The 21,030-nt window shown below is 35.4% G+C and overlaps 1 long non-coding RNA gene across 1 annotated transcript; it reads right to left on the bottom strand.

Moving 5' to 3' along the window:
* Positions 1–17,149: 17,149 nt before the first annotated feature.
* Positions 17,150–20,723, bottom strand: LOC135295281 (uncharacterized). The gene is made up of 3 exons (XR_010357324.1): positions 20,608–20,723; positions 18,594–18,668; positions 17,150–17,286 (listed from the first exon to the last, which is right to left on the bottom strand). It is a non-coding gene; the product is annotated as an uncharacterized LOC135295281 (long non-coding RNA).
* Between the last annotated feature and the right edge of the window lie 307 nt (positions 20,724–21,030).

The raw sequence follows: 21,030 nt of genomic DNA, 5'->3' as shown, positions 1-21,030 counted from the left end.
GAGTATATTTTCTAAAATTGTTACTTCAAAAACGACCTTAAATATTAGTGTACAATGGTGCTATTAAGTGCCACTGTGGTCGCATTTTTAACAAAAGAGCAAATTCTAAGACAAACTCCAGGATATTTGTGAATAATGAGTCATAGAGAACCCTTGGTACACAAGCGTTTTTCTTTGTTTGCCATCAAAGTATACTCACTTCAAAAGTAGCTAATATGGAAAGAGGACTGACTACTGATCAGTCTGTGAGGCACTTGAGTACTCCACACTTTAGGAAGGTAAATTAGTAATACAAGGAAACTGTGAGTTGTGGTCTTTCATTTTTTTCTTCCCCACTGCTTCAGGGAAATTTATAATTTATCACATCTCCAGAATGAAAAATTTGTAATTTCTTTAAAATGGTCATGGTTGGACAACAGGGAATCAATTAATTCCATTCTAACCCAAAATATTTTTCATTTCCATTATTTTCTATTGGTTTATTAATTTTGTTATTTCCTTTTTTAATAGAAATTCTATTTCAGATGACAGAAAGTAGATTCTTTCACAGTAAAGCTTCAAGTAAACTGAAATTATACATGACAAATCCAAACCCCAGCTAGTGGTTGAGGGGTAAGTTTCATCAGAGCCAAAGATGGCTGTTGAAAAGTACTCAGATTTATCATGTAAGGAGAAATGCAATTAAAAATATACATTCATCTTGTTTAAAATGTGTAATTTTATTAATTTGGTCAAACAACTTCAAGACACGTAATTTTTTTTCCACTTTAAAGTTGATGGAGGTAGTTTCTTCTGTCTTCTGCAAAGTTTCTCTAGCTGCTTGTCTTTCCAGAGCTATATTAAGCAGTTCTGACCAGTGCCTACATATATATGGCATTGTCCCATCACTTTCAAATCAAAATCCTACAGTTTTTAAATAGACAGGTAAACAGAGAGGCAAAGAATTAGAGAAGAAAAATACTGTTGAGAAGGTTCTTAGTAAGAAAATTGAAATAGGAGGGAATAGCATGCAGAGAAAAATGCAAGTTCACATACCAAAGTTAGAGGATTTGGGATTAATTGAAATCCTCAAGTGGTGCATGGTAAGTGACTGCCTATTTAGAGCCAATAGATAGGTTTCCGTGAGGTTAAGGAAGCGAAAAATCCCATACGAAGCTAGTGAGATGTTAAATTCTAATTAGAAGTGTTAATTAAAAAAAAACATTTCCAATTTCATCAGTGAGAGTGCTTTTGTTGTTCTGATTCTCTTTGCTACAGTGAATCCTAAGTATCCTAACTCATTTTGTCCCAATATTATTTACCACTTCTATAGGGTATAAAAAAGTTGACTAGGACTATAGAAGCAGGGATTATTACAGTGGCACCTTCTACAGTGTCTGTGATAAGAGGACTATCAGCACTTCCACTGGCTGAGACTTTTCTAGGCTTGAAAACTGAAGTCATAAAATTCACAACAGACTGAAATTTGGGTACATACGACTTCCCAGCCTGTAAGAAAATGCCCTATAAACGTTATGCATATTAAATTGATTGAGCATTTTTTAATTAACTACACAAAACCAGTTTGTTTCCTCCAGGTTCAAATGTTGCTCTGTGCAATGCCAACTAAAAAATGCAGTTATTTAGCTTGACATTTTGCAGGTCATTAGCCCACAGCATGGAGTAAGCACAAGCCACACAAAAAACCAGGATGTTAGGGGCAAGTACTTCTTTACCAAGAGCTCTCAGTTATTACACTTCCAGAAAAAGATCTTCTCTTCCCCTATATTGTATATGAAAACTGCTTGCTCCCCATGCAGGAGCTATGCTATGCTCCTGCAGGAGGGTGGGATAGTAAAAAACACAGCAAAGAGGCTGTCTACAGCTTAACAGGCAGTAAATTACAACCCCCAGACCACTGACCTGTGTCAGGTAACTGTCCTGGAGAGGGGAATCCTTAAAACTCTTAGGTGAGTCCTCTGAGCTAGGAACAGGGTCAACATCTTCCCTTGCAGATCCACAGCGACACTTCTATTACAGTAATACTTGGTGCTTATTAGCAAGCTAAACTGCACAAGCTCCTACAAACCCCAATACATACTTGTTTTAAAACACATACTTTAAAAAAAATGGAATATATCTACAAGTTCCTGTGTGCTTCAAGTGCTTTGAATAAGGGGAGGCATTTTAAATACAGAGAACTCTGAAAACTACAGAAGTTAGGGAACCACAAGTTACAGTTCCTCTTGGAGTGCTGATTTTACAATATGGCATAAAATTTAAATATTTTGAAGTACTTTGCAAAAGAAATACAAAGTCCAGTAGGAAAAAAACCCACAGAACACAAACACTAAAACCCAAAAAAAACAACCAACCAACCAGCTAACCCAACAAAAATAGCAAGCTAACAACCAACCAACCTTCAGACCACTACAGCTTTGTGTTAGAGAGTCTCATCTATGTCTAATGATGAAGGAAAATCAGAAATGAGATAACTTGATCTATCTTAGAGTAGAACATGAGATGGTTTCCTTTTGCATGGCTTAGCCAGAAAGCTCTTCCAAAGACCTGACTATGATGATTTTTTTTTTTTTTCACTAAAATGTATATTCTGGGCATGAAAAAAGATTTCTCAGTGGAAATTTTGATTAAAATAAATTGTCTAGCAAAAAAACTTCATCGCAAGAATTCAAGAACTGAGAATGAAGAAAACCTCTTTAATGAAAGGTCTCTGTCCATTTTTATCTTATGTAGTTTGGCTTGTTTAGCTGAGGGTAGCCTTGCATATTAACAAAAGACCGCAGCACCAACAGAAAGGTAAAGCAGCAAGTAACTGATGTGATTTTTATGACTTAACACATGTAAATGTATTTAATATAATGCTTTGTCATGTATAATTCAGTAAGTTAAGGCTAGCTTCTGGTGGCAGATCAAAACTATGACAAATATATATACAATTCCCCTGAGAAAACATAAGATCAAATTCTATATTCACTTCATCTGGAAAGGAGAGATCATTGAAGAAGAACATTTCAAATGTGTAAAGAGTATTTAGAATTTTATGTTTTATATCACTTAAAGGTGAGGTACTTTTTCCAGCCTATGAACTACTAACCCTTTGCTAAAATATTTCTGTAAAATTGGAAATGTTTCTACCTGTACTTTTTAAAAAACCTCTGCTGTTCTATATTCCCCCTCATTTCATTACATAATTAGAAATTGTTATTCTCTGTATAGCAAGCAGATTTTTTGGCACAATTATTGGACTGTGTTTTCTAGATTTTTTTCTGAAGTACTGAAATGGAAGGATACCCCCATTAGCCCTTGCCCCCAGCTCCCTTAACTCTCCAGGCAAGTTTGATGAGTCACACTTTTTCCTTTAAAGCTTTAGGATCTTGTGCCAAATTCAAGCAGTGTTGCCAACTACTGTGATTTTATCATGAGTCTCAGGATATTTAAAACCCTAGCTCCAGTACTCATTTGGTAACATTAGAATCTCTGTTTTCATTAAAAATAAATAAATACATAAAATCAAAGCTTTAAGGCTTGAGAAATGTGACAAAAGTATAAAAAAACCCCATGCAACAACAAAACAAAACCTCACAGAATATATAAGGCTCAAAGAAGCCCAGATGGAAAATGAAAATAGAATCCTACTTAATAGAAATATCTTGCAATCTGTCTTTTATTCAAGTTCTAAAAAAAAAAAAAAACCAAAAAAACCCATAAAAACCAACAACATCAAAAAAATCCCTACTAACAGAAAAATCTTGCAATTTGTAGTGTGATTTACAGGATGTAAGGGTTCTCCTGGTTCTGAAACAGCTGAGGCTCGAAATGCTGCAATCACTACTCATGGTAAGGAAGTGCTGCCAGAATCATGTGAAAGGAAGAGTTTGAACCTAAAAATAATTTCATAGTCCTAATCATGCTACTTACATAGTTCCTGGCTTCTGAGCATAAGAACAGACAAGAGTGCCTTAGAAGTCAGTGGGACTTTTCTCTTCCTTGGTCACTGGGACAAGAGAAAAACAGATCAAGGTACAGGGTGTGGCTGTGTTTGGAGTCCCAGGAAACTGTTGAGAAAATTATAAATGTCCTGACTCTTCTCACTGTGAAATGTGGTTCAACTTTCAACTGATGGTCATGAAAGAGCTGGAGGAATACTCCAAATAGACACTTGAATTCACTTCCAACCTCGAGAAATTACAATTTCTTGAATTTGTGAGATCTTTAATACAATTGCAGGGAATACATCCTGACAAACATACCTTAAAGGAGAACATATTTCCAAAATCTGTCTACTGCACTCTGGATATAATTTTTCCTCAGATATAACTCTATGTTTTCAGCTTTCTTGGCCATCAATATTGTTAAACTGTTTGATTGTCTATGATGCAATGCCACAAGTTTAGTTAGAGCATTTGTAACTTTCTCCACATCAGCAATTCTTCAAATTTGCTGACACAATGTTTTACCATCTGTCAACTTTTCAAATTGCCTCTTCTTTCTTTCTAGGCTGTTTATGTTTTCTTTCAGAGAAAAGAAAAGAAAAAAGAAAAAAAAATGAAAAGAAAAGAGAAAAGAGAAAAAAGAGAAGAAAAAAGAAAATAAAAGAGGAGAAAAGAGAGGAAAAGAAAGAAAAAGACAAAGAGAAAAAGAAAGAAAGAAAGAAAGAAAAGAAAAAGAAAGAAAGAAAGAAAGAAAAAGAAAGAAAGAAAGAAAGAAAGAAAGAAAGAAAGAAAGAAAGAAAGAAAGAAAGAAAGAAAGAAAGAAAGAAAGAAAGAAAGAAATAGAATAAAAATTTTAAATAACAGACTTTAAAAATGCTGCACAATATTAGACTAACCTGTATGTTCTGTCATATCTGTGGTGGTTTTTTTGCCATGGTAATTTTAACTGAGGAATGTTTCCTGTACGAGGCACCTGAAAAAAATCCAACACCCAGAACCATCAACCATTAACCCCCATCACCACCACCACCAGTACCACAAAAAATACATCCCAAAACATGGTTATGTAACTGTTCTGGAATGCAAGAAATAAATTGTTGTTATAGTTAAGATTTTATTTTAACTTTCTTTCATATTTTTCTTCATGAAGCATGATTTCTAAGCTTCCCTCTAGTGAGGAATACACCTTCAATTATCAAGATAATTATCAAAATTATGGAGGTTTTTTATCCGTGGCCATTTATAATTGATAAAAACTCACAGGAATAGGGTTCAAGAAGTATTTCCAATAATTTCTGCATCTGCTCAGAGATTTTTCTACAGCATGTACTGCTTTAGTATCAAAGATGTCATTAGGCAGAGTGAGGTAAAACCAGCCAACTGACTACGTAATCAAAAGTTTAAAATGCATTTACTAGAATAGCTTATTAAGCTTTCCTTTCTCAAGAGGACCCGAACTGAATTTATTTCAGTTTCTCTTAAATATTCTGGTCAGATTATATTTCAACTCAACAGTAAAATGCAGATCAGCTGTCAGTGTTGAAGAGAGGAGGTAAAGACAAACTGGCTAGATCTGCTGATTCATCTCTGTGTAGCTGACTCCTGAAGTGTACCTTTCTTATGATTTTGGGTTCTTGTGGATGTGACCTTCAAGCTGTGTCCTCTTCCTTTTACAAACAGAGAAAGTAAACTTAATGGACAAATTGTTTTGGGCTAGTGGAAGAAAAACACAACAGAAAATTTGTCCTTCTTAAAAAGGTTATGTTTGTAGCTCCCCTGAACTAACACAATCACCTGTACTATTAAAAGGGATCTTTCTAAAATATGTTATTTTCTCTCATTAAGTTTTTATATTCACAGTATGACCTATGAGAAAAATACCTTCTCTTTACAAAATCTTCAAATACTCTGGAAACCCTAAGATTTAACGAGATGACAGAAAGAACACAATCATTTCTGCTTTGAGTCATACCCTATGAAATATGACAGTTCTGAAGAAAGGAAAATGTCATTCCACCTTGAATCGAATTTTGAATACAGTAGTAATGAAATTATCACTTCTCTCACACAAATACATGAACAATGCAAGTTTCACACAGCTCCAAGTTTAATTTGCTAATGGAAAAATTGCCTACTGCTCAGAGAAGTCAGTGTGAATGCTACTGTTTTGTAATGGGGTCCACATTATAATATTTGATTATATTATGAGGAGTTTTGTGCAACAAAAATACCCACTGATGTAAAAATGGAAAAGACGAGTTGGACTATCAGGAGAACTGAATCAGGCTCTATGCTGGTATTGCCAGGGTTTATTTCTGCCTTAACAATGCATAATAACCATTTCTAGCAGGTCAGGCTCCTATTAAATATCCATTGCAACTTGACTTTTGGCAAGATATGTAGTTTTACAAGGTAAACAAAAGCTACAATTTTCTAAATGAAAGTAGAGGATACATTAAGCTTCATGTAGCTTTTCTTGCCAGAAATGATTGGTGAAGCCCATCTATTAGATTTTATTTATGTAGTAATGGTGCAGTAGCTTTCCAATTGCAATGCTGACTTCCATAAACAAAGAGTTACAATAATAAAATGCAATACAGTGTGGGGTTTTTTTTCCTCTAAATAGCCATTTTGCATGATGGCAGGATCAGGCATTGGGCTGACCCTTGAAGATATTTGTCTGTTACTCTTCTTCTCAACAAAACATGTCATGCTCATTCACTGAAGGTTTCTCTGCAGACAATATCAAAGAAAAGCCAAGCAGACTCTGCCAGAGCTCCATCCCATAATGTTCTTGAAATTGTCCACAAATCTTTTGCAATCACAAACTTCCTTGCTGAGTCTGAATCAATCATCAGATTTCAAACTGAGGTCTAGAGCTGAGTTATTTTGAAGTTTCATTAGGAGTTAGGAACTGAGGCCAAAATCAAAACATCTGCCACTTTATGGAATTTAGGGCATAGTATAAGAAAGAAGAAGAGGATTTTAACTTCAGAAATTGTAAGGTACAGTACTGGAGAGAAGAGGAGGGGATTTTTTTTCCATCAAGCACTCTTGCTCAGTCAAGACCAAAATAAATACATGCACAATTAATGTATCTTCTGATAGAATTTTATGTTGATTTACTTTTCCATTAAAACATATTTTTTGTTTATCATCTTATTTTCTATATTAGCCATGAGGCAGATTGTTCTCATAACTTCTCATTTGGTTCCATAAACACTTTATTTAACTAAAAGCTTATTTAATTCAGTCTTGCATCTCTCTTCAATCTCAGCATACATAGACTTCTGTTTTAATCTTTTCTTGTCTTGATATTTTTACCTAATTCCCACCAGGTGACTAGTGCCTCCAAAACTAGAAAATCCCATTTTGTTACATAGTCCTCCTGTAGCAGATAAAAAAGTTGTTTTTCCCTTGTTCCCCAATGATTTAGATCATCAAAGTACAATCTACTCACAAATAGAAATACTGATTTTTTTTTTAGTAAGATAAGGCAAATTTCAACAAATACTGTGTTTGTTGTCTGCAAAATACTAAGATACAAGCACTGATCTTTCTGTAGGTTTTCTTCAAATCTTTATTTCGTTGTAATTTCAGTTATTTAGCACAAACAAAACCGTTTTGTTGCAGCTCTTATCAACATCAATGTCTTTCTTTGCAAACTTCTTGAATCAGCATTCCTGTGTCAGTGATTACAGATACTCCAGATAGAAAATGCTGCAACTGCTATTCCTCTGTGGGCACCTTAGTTTTTGTGATACTCATTCTTAACTGCTGAATTAGAAGACACAGCCTTCTGACAGAGACACTTTAGACTTCTTCACTACCTGCCTTCCTCCCCTTAGAATGTTTTGGTTTTGGGGTTTTTATTTTTGGTAGCAGAAAGAAAAGAAACTTCTAAACAAACAAACAAGCAAGCAAACAGAGAAACAAAATCAATACAGAAGATACAGCTGAAATCAAAATGTTTTTAGCCTAGAGTCAACACACAAAACTACATTTAGTCAAATTCCAATTTCAGTGGCTCATTCTGCTCTTTCCTTCTGTTTTCTTTGTCCATTGGAAAGTGGTGTTACAATCTGACTCCATTGATTGTTAACTCTCCCATGATTAAAAGCCAAAAATATCCCACAAAATTTTATTCATGCAGAAAAAGCATCCTGCATTAAAACATTTTTTTCATTCAGTTCCTGGAGTAGGATATTCAAGGAAATTCTGTGAGTAAATCAATGGCAAGGTAACGGCCTTTGCAGCAAGAAGCTAATTATAGTGAGACAAAATGGAGGAGCAATTCTTCTGTTTTTCACTCCCCATGTATTATCCTGAGTCCCCACCAGTTTGCAGGCAACAATTCATTAATCTATGCAGCATTCTGGTAGCATTGAAAAATGTTGATTTACTTTATCACAGACAAATTGTTTGTATAAAGACATCAATTCTAAAAAATGAATAGATTTTTTTATATAAATATAGGAAAGAAAATAAGAATTTTCTAAAATAATGTCATTCATGCTGCAGCCTATGAAACAAAATCTTTGGTATGTTTTTCACATAAAACACTGTTCTAAATGCAAGTGGATCTGTAACCTCAGAGATTAATAAAAGAAATCCTTTGGTTTGTTTGTTGTGGTTGCTTTTATTCAGATGATGAAAATAGAACAAAGCAAACTATGTTCAAACAGCAGTTATTCAGTAGTCTTTACAGATATTGTCTGAATCTAATTGGATTTTAATGAAATGATATTTCCTTTGTGATAAGTACATAAAAATTATGTTTTTAATTAACATCACAAGGTATAAGCTATAGATACCAACCCTCAACTGAAATAATATTACTTTAATGTTTGCTTCATTAAAAAAAGGACAGAAGTAATAACAACGTAGCAAGAAACGTGTGTAAACTAACTGGACAATGATTAGTGCTGGACCCTTTTCATCCCAAGGAGCTGAGTAATTTTCCTCACGTCTTTTTCATTTACTACTTCTCATTTTGGTGGTGTTTAGCGATGAAGGAGTTTACAGAGTTTGTTTACACACTTGAAATTCATTTTGGGGGGGAACAGGCACTTGGACTGGAATATCAATATGCTAGGCAAAATATAAAATAAAATAAGTTTTCAAGGAAGTCTTGAAAGTGGTACAAGTGAAAATAAAACAAAAAAACCAAATGAAAAGTGATAAAGAAGCAGTGATGTCCTGGCACAAAGAATCCTTGAGATACTGTGCTCGTCTGTAATTATTTCTATGGCTTGTTACAATGTAACACTGCAAGCATAGAATTGTAGAATAATTTATTTTGAAAAACTTCTCTAAGATTATCAAGTTCAACCAAACTCCCAGCACTGCCAATTCCACCATTAACCCCTGTCCCCAAGTGCCACATCTACATGTCTTTTAAACACTTCCAGGGATGGTGACTTAGCTACTTCACTGGGCAGTCTGTTCTAGTGTTTAACAATCCCTTTGATGAAAATTCTTTCCTAATATCCAATCTAAACCTCCCCTGGCACAACTTTAAGGTCATTTCCTCTTGTCCTATCACTTGTTACTTGGGAGAAGAGACTGAAACAACCTTGCTGCAATAATTTTGAATGGCCATACTAGGTAAAAAGAAGATTCTACCTAAATTTTCTGTCCTGTCTCAGGTAAAGGCTGACACTGATCTTTGAAAAAATAATATGGCAAGTATCGATTGTCTCAGTGTCTGCCAATTGATAGATTAATTCTCCATGCCAGCATTATCTATTTGATGTGTTTATTCAAATAACAGAAGCAAAGAAATGCCCTGTCAGGGTGCTTTGACTTAATATTTCCCAAGAGATGAGAGAACAAACAGTCATGAAAAATAAAAATAAAAAAAAATTTAAAAACCCAAACAAACAAAAAAAAATACCCCAAAAAACCAAACCAAAACAAACAAACAAAAAAAAAACCAACAAAAAAACCCACCAAAAAAGTTTTTTCTTCAGCACCTTAATTTTGCTACGCATTGGGCACAAAATCATTCCCTTATTATTTTGTTTCAACAGCTACAAGGAATTAAGGGAAGGAGTTAGGACACAGAGCTACTTCTGCTCCTGGGTCAGAGCAGCCCTCTGTTGCCCTTTTTAGTAAAGGCTCGACAATAAATTTGATATAATGTGAGACATACATCAAAGAGATGGCAGTTCAAGGTATAATGCACAGTACTCAAGCGGGCAAGAGAACAAAGGAAAATAAAAGCTAAGTAAGCTCAGAAGTTTAAGCCACAGCAAGTTATTTATATTTCCAAGGTGTTCATCCTGGAAAGAAATGGACAGTGAGATTTCCCCTGGCCAGAAACTGGGTTGAGCGGAGTGAAGGAAAATCACTTTATCAGTTTAAAATGTGTGTTGTAAGGTAGACCAGAATCCTAACCTAGATGCTCCAAGCCCTACAGTCTGTCTCTACAGCTCTGTCTCTAAAGCAGTATGGGGTGGTGTGTATCATGTCCTTGGGGTAGGTAAAAACTTGAATCAAGCTGAATCACAGCTTGAATCATGGCTCTGAACCCTGAGTCCTGCTTGGCACTTTTTTCTTTCTACTTGCAATTTTCATCCAAAGGAAGTGTTGAGAAATATGAGTCTGTAAAGACCTGTAGTGTTATGGTGCAACAGAGCATCCTTACCTGCTCACTTCACCCTGGAGAACCTGGATGAAAATACTCTTTCTTGGAAATATTTAGACCCTTTTCTTCTAACAATGGCTTAATTTGGTGCTCCCTGAGACTCCCATAATTTATTCATACTGAAGTACACTTACCATTATGTATCTGCAGTATCATTGTTTGAGTTTTTTATTCTGTAACATTAGCTTAAACATTTTATAAACTGCTGTGCAGGTGACAATTTTATTAAAGTAGGAAAGATAATAATTGTACAGAAATAGTCTTACACCACAAGTTTCACAGAACTCTATTGTATTTATCCTATTTGTCATGTGACAGGAAAGGACTGTACTTTTCGATTGCTAAAGTCACAAATGTAAACATTCAGACATTCAAAAAGAAGCTTTAAACCATCCAAATACAGATGATGCAATATGAGATTTATATTTAGCTTTGACCCACAATACTATGCTTAGAAATTCGTTAGGTATCCAGACCTTTCTAGGCTTGTACTAAGGAAGAAGGGAAGGCTACCCTCTGTCTCCACCTCCAATTACAGAACTAGTCAATTAATGTTCTGATCTGTTTGAATATTAGCTTTGATAATTTAAACTGGAATGTTTTCTAACAATAGAAGAGACATACCCTCCTCGTGTAGAGAGCCTGCATACGAACATAGGGATATAAAAAGCAATCTTCAAGTTGTTCAAAGACATCTAACAAAGTGTATGATATATTTTAAACTTGTCTGTATGAGGCTTTTCACCACAAATTACACTGCAGTCACTTTCATGTAGGCATATTCTGAGTGCAATAGAGCCATAAGATCATTTAGATTGGGTAGTATGGAAACTACCTTAGCATGTAATAACTGATACTAATGTTAGCAGTAAATCCTCTAATGAGAACACAGAGAAATACAAGCAAATTAATTTTCCCCATATGTTTAAAATAAAATGCAGTGATTTAAAAACAAGCAGAAGAAATCACTACTCTGAATTAAAATTTTTACCTGACAGGCCTATTCCTTATTCCTAATCTTGGCTCTTTAGTGCATTGTCTAAAATAGTTCATTGAAACTGAGGGTTGAAAGTGCAGTTCTGCATTTAAGGTAGCTGTAAAAAATGCATTAAACTCTGTGAAGGATCTGGAAATAATTGGTGTCTCTTAGCATATGTCAGTGACAGAAACAGAAACACAACTGAATTTGCAAAGACATTTTGAAACTATGTTTGAGAATGTTTATTACTTATTTCTTTTTCTAACTAGATAAACCTGCAAGATCCAATATTTGTAGCTAACCATAAAACAATTAAACCCCCTGATTTCTGTGGTGCTTAGTAATGTGCATATTTTCTTTCAGACTAAAAATATTTTATCTCAGTGTTTTATCCAAGAATTTTGATGGGATTATCTTCTGTCAGAGTTTCCACAATGGCAATACTGCCCAAGAGCATTGAGTGCCCCCTGTATTGATACAGATACTGTATTGATATTAATAACATTTGCCCAGCATTGCAAAGCCCTCACTGATCATGGCAGGTTCTCTTGTGTAAGTAAAATACTTTTGAATAAAAATGGTTTTATGGAAGATGAAGGGAGAAATTAATGGGGGGCTGGGAGGGTGGGCTACAGGGTTAATCATTTAGCTTTGAGATATTCATGCTACGGTGAAATGGAGTTTGATCTGCAGGAGGTGCAAGTAGGTATTTACAAGCAAGATAGAAGCTGGTAATTGTATGAAGGCAGTGAAGAAACCCAGTCAGTACTCCCAAAAATTAAAGACCTGGAAACCTTGCTCTAACAAACTTCTAACAGTGAGAAGATGGACACCAAATTTTTATATTATTTTTTTTTTCCCCCAGAAAAATATCAATCTCTTTTGAATATTCATTTATATCTTGAGTACAATTTTAGCAAGCAGTGCTGAGCTGTTTAATAAATATTCTGGAATCACGGGCGGAAATAAAGCTGCAAATATTGGCTTAGGTAAATATAGCTCCTTCTGAGCACTGAGACAATTTAGTGATCACTACAAAAATTTGTAGGAAGCACAAGAAAGTCAAAAAGACTCATGAAACTAAATGACCAATTTTTTGTAATACCTGATTTATCTTTGTCATGTGACTGTAGATAGAGGAAAATTATGTCAGAAGTTGGCTGAGTTAATCTGAGTCTAAAAGCCACTAAAATATAATAATATTTTAACTCTCTAAGTTTTAATAAAACTCATATTAATTAAAATGTTATTAAAAATGCATCTGATACTTCCAACTTGTGACTCATCGGAAAAAAGCTTGAATTTTTAGTACCTTAAACTAATTTATATCACTATCATTAAATACTAAGAAAACTACTATTACATCAACACTCATCCCCAAAACATTGCTGACTACACGCATCACAGTTTTCTCATCATCACAAAAATTGTTCCTGACTGAGCATTTATTCTCACAAAATTTTTATTCTTGCTAAACATGGAGCAAATTGTATACAGTCTTAAAATGTCTCTTGAGCAAACAGTTGAGAGCTATTAATAAACAAAATGTGACAAGAAAAATCAGGGTATTTCAAGTGCCCCAAAAGACATTTCTTGGCAACTCTCTAATGACTTCTTGCAAAAATATTTATATTTAATCTTTTTTAAACATATCAATAATCCTGGAATCTTCACAATATTATTATAGATCATTCTTGATTTTCCTTTTAAAAAACTTCAGGAAATGTAATGGGGGAAGAAAAGCCACAAACAAAATTAGTCCAGCTGATCCAGTCACCAACAATAGTAAAAGGTAGTAAACTTTTTTCCAGTAACATACAGAATACAGATGCATTCACTAAATGAACAATTTTTAGAGGTGATGCCCTTTTTTACCGTCTTCTGTTGTTTCCTTATTGTGGGAAGTAAAATATCATACTATAAATGAGAATGTGAAACTAATCTGTGAAGAATTTATTATTCTGTTCCCTTTGCTTGTCTGACCAAACATGTTTTCTCTTGCTATATCTGATTTTCTCTATTTAGTAACATCCTTTGCATCTGCCAGACTGGGCCCATGACCATAACAATGATCTTGATTGCAATACTGCACAGGTAGTATTAATGGATATGTAAGAGTGGGAAAATACTAAATTGCTTTTGACAGTGAATTAAAAAATGAATGGGGAAAAAAGAGAGAGGTAATAACAAAGGCTTTTGTTTGGTTTCCTGGTATTAAACATTGAAAGAGAAAGTATTTTAATTTTTAGTTAAATCCATGTATGATTTTTGTACCTTGCTACAAACACACAAATCCACAAGTAATGGCTGTGTTTGGCACAATGAACATATGACTGTAAACAAAATACTGCTGATTTGGCAAGCAGAGGGAACAAAGTTGCCACAGTATATCATGCAAAGTGCCATGCAAAGAAAGCTTGACAGGGTCACAGCATCCACAGAGTGACCAGGACCAGCCCTGTGGCATAGGGTCCTGCTCTAGGGTGTTTCCATTGTCATGCTCTAGTGTGTTTCCACTGTCCACAGTGGAAATGCCCTTGACTGCAAAACAGCAGCAAGCCTGGGGATCTGCGTGGCTTCTTGCACTGACACTGCCTTTCAACACGTAGAGAAGGCCTCGAGCAGCTGCTGCTGTTTTACTGACACTTCTATTAAAGAGCTCACAGAGCTCGCCTCTTCCTGGCACTTGTCCTGGTTCCTTGGTCCTTCCAGAAATTGCCAAATTAAGATGTAAAGGAATGAAAGAATAGCTTTTAAGTTCCTTGTCATTTCAGTGGGTTCCTGCAGGGTTTGTGCCAACTCAGATGCTCAAGTCATATTTGATTAAGCTAACTACAATCAAGGAGGAACATTTCCAGGCCAACTCTAATAATTAAATAACAGAAACAGTACTACCAAATCTGTTGCCCATCATGGTATGCAATCAGAGTGCCTATGCATGTAAAGTAATTACAAATGTGGTTATCCCAAGCATAATTCCGTACAATTAAAGGCAATAGATTTTCCAGCATATTCCCCTGATGTATAATCCTCCTGTTGATTTTTTTCCTATATTCTGTTAGAAATCATATAAAAGTGTTGCAACTCAGAGGAGAGAGCAGTCTAAATATTCCATCTGTGGTATATGTTGGTTGAGTCTTATGAATCGTGTTTATTTCTTTTTGATTAAATACGAGTTTTTATTTCAGAGTAGATGGCTATGTATTAAAAACTTAACAATGCTACCTTATAGCATCAGTGCTAGTAGATAACAGATTGTAGATTACAAATGCATATTTGGCATAGGCAACAGTGTTCAATGGCATGAGGTATCCTAACAGATTCATCTGGTTTTCAATCACTTTTGACTGCTTGCAAATACGATACCTCTTTCAGTAGGTGTCAGAGTTTGCAGCTCTCTGCCATGAACTTAGACAAATTTTGTGACAGACTGTTGTCACTCACAGCTGTTTGTGTCTTAAAAGCTGCTAGTAAACAATTGTCAAGGAACCAACCTCGCGTACGCCTAAGGAAAGTGTGTTCTGAGTGAGCCACCATTTGGATGTCTTTATGTTCTAGCCCAGATTCATTCCACAGCTTGTGTTACACTACACTTAACTTTCCTCAAAGTTAATGCTATATGATCCTTAGCATATTTGCTGTTAGGCCAATTTATTATGGATATGAGGTCCATTTAATTCTATTGTTTGGTGGGGTTTTTTGTGATGTTTGGGTTTTTTATAAGAAAAAAGATAATGTGTATGTAGTCTTAATATTTATAAAAGGATATATGCATGTATGCATATTTGTGCAGGTGTACATACGTATTTTGCTATTATAACTCTGGTTACTAGGCAGTTAGTAAATAAACATCAAGTTAAAAGTGAGAAAAATGATGACATTTTTAGAATAAAATGAACAAGTGAATGCTATGTTTTATACAAAGCAGCATCCTTAGTGCATTATATCTCAATACAGGTTGCTGCACAAGGGTAAGAAATCTAGGATTAACGCTGTAAAAAACACAATTGTCATTTCAAATTATATTGGATGAGTTGAGATCGGTGTGCAGTGATGGTGAGAAAGGGCTGCTCTTTTCATCAGTATTTACCTGACATTTCCTATATGTTAGAGGTTTAAATATATCTTTTACAGGTAATTGTCTTCTGGCATAGACTCTGTCAAAGTCCACAATATAATATAAGCAAATAAGTACATTTTAAGTACAAATACAAGCATTTTGGACTTTGGCTTCAAGGCAAATCTCAGCTGTAATTCCCATGTATGCTATAGGAATAATTCTTACTGAATACTGAAATCCTGTTATGTCTTACACTTTTGTATGACTACCTAGGAGCCTTTTAGCCTGACCACATTTCAAAAATCAGGGTGATGAAAATCAGTGTGTGTGTGTTCCATATAGTCATCTGCTATTCCAGATTAGTTTTAATAATTTTCAGCTTGCTTTATATGATACCACTGAACATATGGCAGCAGCTTCAGAAAAATAACAGGTTCTTAAGACTATCTGTAGAGAGCAGAATACAACAAAATCCTTGTATGCAGATACATATGAACCAGTATAAGCTTCAGTCCTAACTACTACCTACTCAGCTTTAGTGCCCATCTAAGTATGAAAGCTCATTGTGAAAGATACTCATGGAATTAGAATCACTCATATCTTTCATACTTTCAGGTTTATTCTGGAAAGACCAGATAGAGAAAACAGGGGAAAGCTGTGTTCATTTATTTAATTTATTCCTGTAGAATCCAGAGCACAATTCATGAAGGCAACACCTCTTTCTGCAGAGGATTATTAATTGGAATACTGTTCTGTCTATAATAGGAGGCTTGAACTGTAACTCATGACAATAAATTGTACTTGTTTATCAGCTATCAGGTAATTTTTAGGTTTTTTTATCTAGAGAAGCTCATCTTAACATCATCTGAAGCTCTTGTAACAGAACTAAGGCCTACTCGTATATAATTACAGCTTCCACCATTTTCTAGGGCTTACTTGTTTAGAAATATTCATACCTAATATCATGCACACCTAGTAAGAAGTTATGGGGACAGACATGAACAATACTATCACATAACTACCCTGAACTTTATTTTGACTAATACTGTGCCTTGAACCTATCATGAGACTGTAAAATTTTCAGCAAAACAGTGCAGTCCATAGATTGTAGAAGCTTTGTTACATGACAATATAAAACACTAGAAACAGGCCGAACAAGTTGCTATATTTATCTGTGATGGTTACCTTTTACTATTATGCATTTAAGGAACTCCATGATATTAAATGCAATTGAATTTTGATATATCCTCCATTCTTACCAATCTGCCACCATGTAATTCAAATAAAAAAGAAATAAAATGTGTTGTGTTCAAAGCTGAATAAAGCTCATTGTAGCATCAATATGTGTTGTATTTTATTTTAATTTCTCAAGGTCCATGCCAAGGAGTTGTGCATTCCAAAAGTGTCAGTTCATGGTTATGCTTAATTCAATAAGCTTAGAATAATATCATGTCACTAATGTTTTCACTCTAATTGAAGAATAAATTAGTAAAAACAACAAAAAGGATACACCAAAAATCTTCGGTTCCGTTCCATTTGACTGAACTTTCACAATGGCCATTTCTTCTCCTTCTTTCTTCACCCCACACACCCTGTTTATATTCTACTGGTTGGATTCTGGTCCAACTGCAGGGTCTTGTATGAAAAAGCAGACCTCAGAAGCACCCTAAACAATTTTGTACAGATGACAAGCTGGTCTACCAGTATTGAATACTCAGCTTAGTGGCTCTCATAGAGAAAAAAAAATCAGCTAGTAATGCCTTATTGCAGGATCAGCAATCGTAGGGAGTTGTGTCACTTTGTGTTCAATATTCCATTATATTATGATAGGAAGATTAAATCTGAATTTTTTTGTTTTCTGCAATTATAAACTCAACCTTAAGCATAGCATTTATGTCATTATTTGCATGAAATAATATATATAAAGAGGGAAAAATCAAAGCAAGACAGAGGGTATTTATTTCTCACCCATTTTATCATCTTTTACATGTCAATTTTCTGAGCTCTAAATGAGCTCTCCTCCTTCAAACAGTGGCTGTGGACGTGCTGATCCTCCTTGGGATAGTATTGGGACATGAACTGGGGTTATTCAGTAGCCCTGTTCCAGCAAACAAACTTCAAGACCTCTCCTATAGAGTAGCAACTAAAGGCAGGGGGGAGATGCATTGACAGTGCTTAATCACAGACACCGGGTTTTCAAGAGAGCAAGAGACTCCCTCCACCATAAACAGAGGGGGATAAGCATCTCCAATGAGTCTGATCTTCTCTTAGGTAGTGACCTAAAGCACTTAAGTGCTCTAGTTATGTGCCCAAATTTAGACAGCATGAACCCCCCCCTCCCCCCAAGTCTCTTGATATCCATAATGGAATGACTCATACATCTATTTATGTCTGTGCAGTGCTCAATACAACTCAGTCCCAGCTGGGACCTTGAGGTTCTAGCACAATGTGTATGGATCATAATAAATTGCACAGGATCCCTTTCCCCTAAATATAACTACACAAAAGTCCAGCATTTCCAATTATTTCTGTCTTATATATCTATTTTAGAATAGTATGAAATGTCCTTTGGAAGTGCCTACTTCTTTGCTGACTCTAAATGGAGAATAGAAGATTAGCTTGAAGTAGATACCCAACTTTCAGGGGGTTGTAGTCCAATGAATTAAATCCTGCCCATCATGATGAGGATTACAGTTTTTTTACAACAAATGCCAAAAGAACATACTGACTGGCCCTGATGCATATTAAAGTAATAACAAAAGCCACTAACTAAAAATAGCCTTTGTTTCCAAAGACTGCTGAACAATGATCATATGAATGTTACAATAATGAGGTAGTCAGTTTGAGTAGACAATAAGTATTGCCATTTTCTTGAACAAGTCAGTTGTACCAAATAACATCCACTTTGCATATGTTTAAATGACACCAAAACCAGTTTCTCTCAGCTTTCTTTTTAAGAACAAAGAGACATACCTGCTGAATATCCAAGGTAAGATGCATATCCTGCAGTACCATTTCTTTCCATTCCAGGAAAGCTGCTGACAGTAACTGACAAATAAAGAATCAATGGAAATTTTTGAACATTTAATGGAGAAAGAAACCTCCTGACCCCCTTCCTCTATAGTCTGGGTAACAGAAGTGTCCTTTTTCACAGAACAAGGAGGCAAAGAACCCATCTCAAATAAAACAGAGAAAGGGAAAAAACAAAATGCTTTTTAAAATTGGTTTTTGTCCACTTCCTAGACATTCAGAACATAGAGGGTATGCCTGAATGACCATTCAACATATTTCTTCTGAAAACTATAACTAAAAAAACCTCACAAAAACCCAACCTATCAGGAAGATTAAACTTTATGAAACCAGGAGATAAGCAAGTAAAATGACTGCAATCCAATTGGACAAAAAGGTAATGCACTAAAGGATACATATTGAACAAAGTTCTAAAGGCTTACTCTTACTTGGTATTAATTCTGATAGTTGTTCAATGATCCATGTTTAGATACTGGGTTTTTTTGTGTTAAAGGATCACATCACTGCAAAACATACATGAACATACATATCAAATCTGAACAAAATTAAGGGCTGATTCCCCACTAAAGTTTTTAAGGTGCTATATGCCTCTAATAGATGCTTAAACAGCGCTATAGTTAAACTAGACTGACAATTATGTAGAAAATCCAGCAAAACCAGTAAACTGGCATCTTTTTATAATGATAGAAAGCAAATGGGGAACTTTTAATTTCATCTACAACTACCAGGTATTACCGCTTTGTATATTTCTCTGTGGATATCCTAACAAAGCCAGGGTATCAGCATATGAGTTCTTTTTTCACTCCTTTGAGTGGTGTGGGGTTTTTTTTTAAACTGGTTTTTGTTGTTGTTGTTGTTGTTGTTGTTGCTGTTGTTGTTGTTGCTGCTAGAAAAGTAACATCCAGAATTTAGGAACCTAAACTGATTTAGAGCTGGCACAGATAATAAAGCCTTGTCACATCACTGATGCTTCGTGTATGACCACATTGCAAGCACTGGAATGTGCTGTCAATATATGAAAGTTAGCTTAAAAATTAGCTAATTCAGATGCCATAAGCCTAGCTGGAGCAACAGGGAGCTCAGTAAGAACTTCCTGAGTGAATATTCACCCACCAGTCTGGCAGGCAAAACTCCATGCTGTGTGGAGTTGCTAAACTGCTCTTGGTAGGAATAATAACTAATCCCATTGTGCCTCCTCTGCTGTGGTCACAGCAGTGATGGTGGTGTAGAGACAGATGTGGCTTGTTGACTGTGGAGCACTAAAAGAGTCACAGGTTATTTTTGCACAGCAGCCAGCATGTGTGATTCAATCCACTGAGAGCTGTCACTGAGGAAGAAGGTGCTATTTTAATGTCATCAAGATGGAACAGGACTTTGTACCATTTTCCAGCTCCAGTTCCCTGCACAGATGTTAGAGATATCAGCCTACATTTCTGCTGTAATTTTTCAAGAAGAAAAGCTTTTGTTTTAAAATCCAAATATTCTGTGTAATTTTTGGTTTTTTCTTAGAAGGAAGGCTCTCCTTGAAACAGTATTGGATTCAGAGATCCTTGAGGATCAGTGTACTTATAATAATACATGGATCATTTATACACTAGGCCATATCATCTCTTTCAGTCATCGTAGTCTAATATCAAGGCCTCGTGTTCACATGCTGCACTGAGCTATTAAGGACTATTGTGTCAGTCTTGCCTGGAAGAGTGGGGAGCACTTGAATGCATGGATTATTGGTGCAATAGACTGTAATGGTATGTCAATTGTCAAGGCCTGTGTGGGATACTTTCCTATGCGGATCATTAACAAAGGAGCTGACACTCTATCATGTCAGTGCAGCTGCCAAGTGCACACACCAACTCTGCATATTAACACCCTTTATGAAATTCTGAGTAAGGAGAGTGTATGCCCACTCCTGGCACTTGAAATTCACTCCATTTATGTATACTTAATAATTACATACATGCTCTTGCTGCAAAACACTGGCAAGAAAAAGAGGAACCCCTTAAAAAATTAAGCAAGGAAGACGTTATTGTTGAGCGGTGAATTGCTCTTCTATAGCACTCCCCAACAGTGACATCAGAATGCCTTACAAAGTAACTTATGTCATCCCCAAGTGACTTGTGGTATCCCTACTTCATAGATGGAGAACTGAATCATAAATATTAGTTACAGAGGACACTCAAGTTATAAACAACACTTCTGAGACCCAGAAGAAGAGACAATAGTGTATGCTACATAAAAACGTATTGTGAGAACCTTTATGAATACACAGAACTATCCATCTCTCTCTTTTCCTTCTCTGTACTTGTGAGCAGAGTTTTGCTTTTGCTCACAGCTTTTCTGTCACGTGTACACTAATAGTAATTTCTCATTTTCTCATTTT

Source organism: Passer domesticus, chromosome 2, assembly GCF_036417665.1.
Source record: "Passer domesticus isolate bPasDom1 chromosome 2, bPasDom1.hap1, whole genome shotgun sequence".
NCBI lineage: Eukaryota > Metazoa > Chordata > Aves > Passeriformes > Passeridae > Passer > Passer domesticus.
This window is presented reverse-complemented; position numbering and strand designations above follow the sequence as displayed.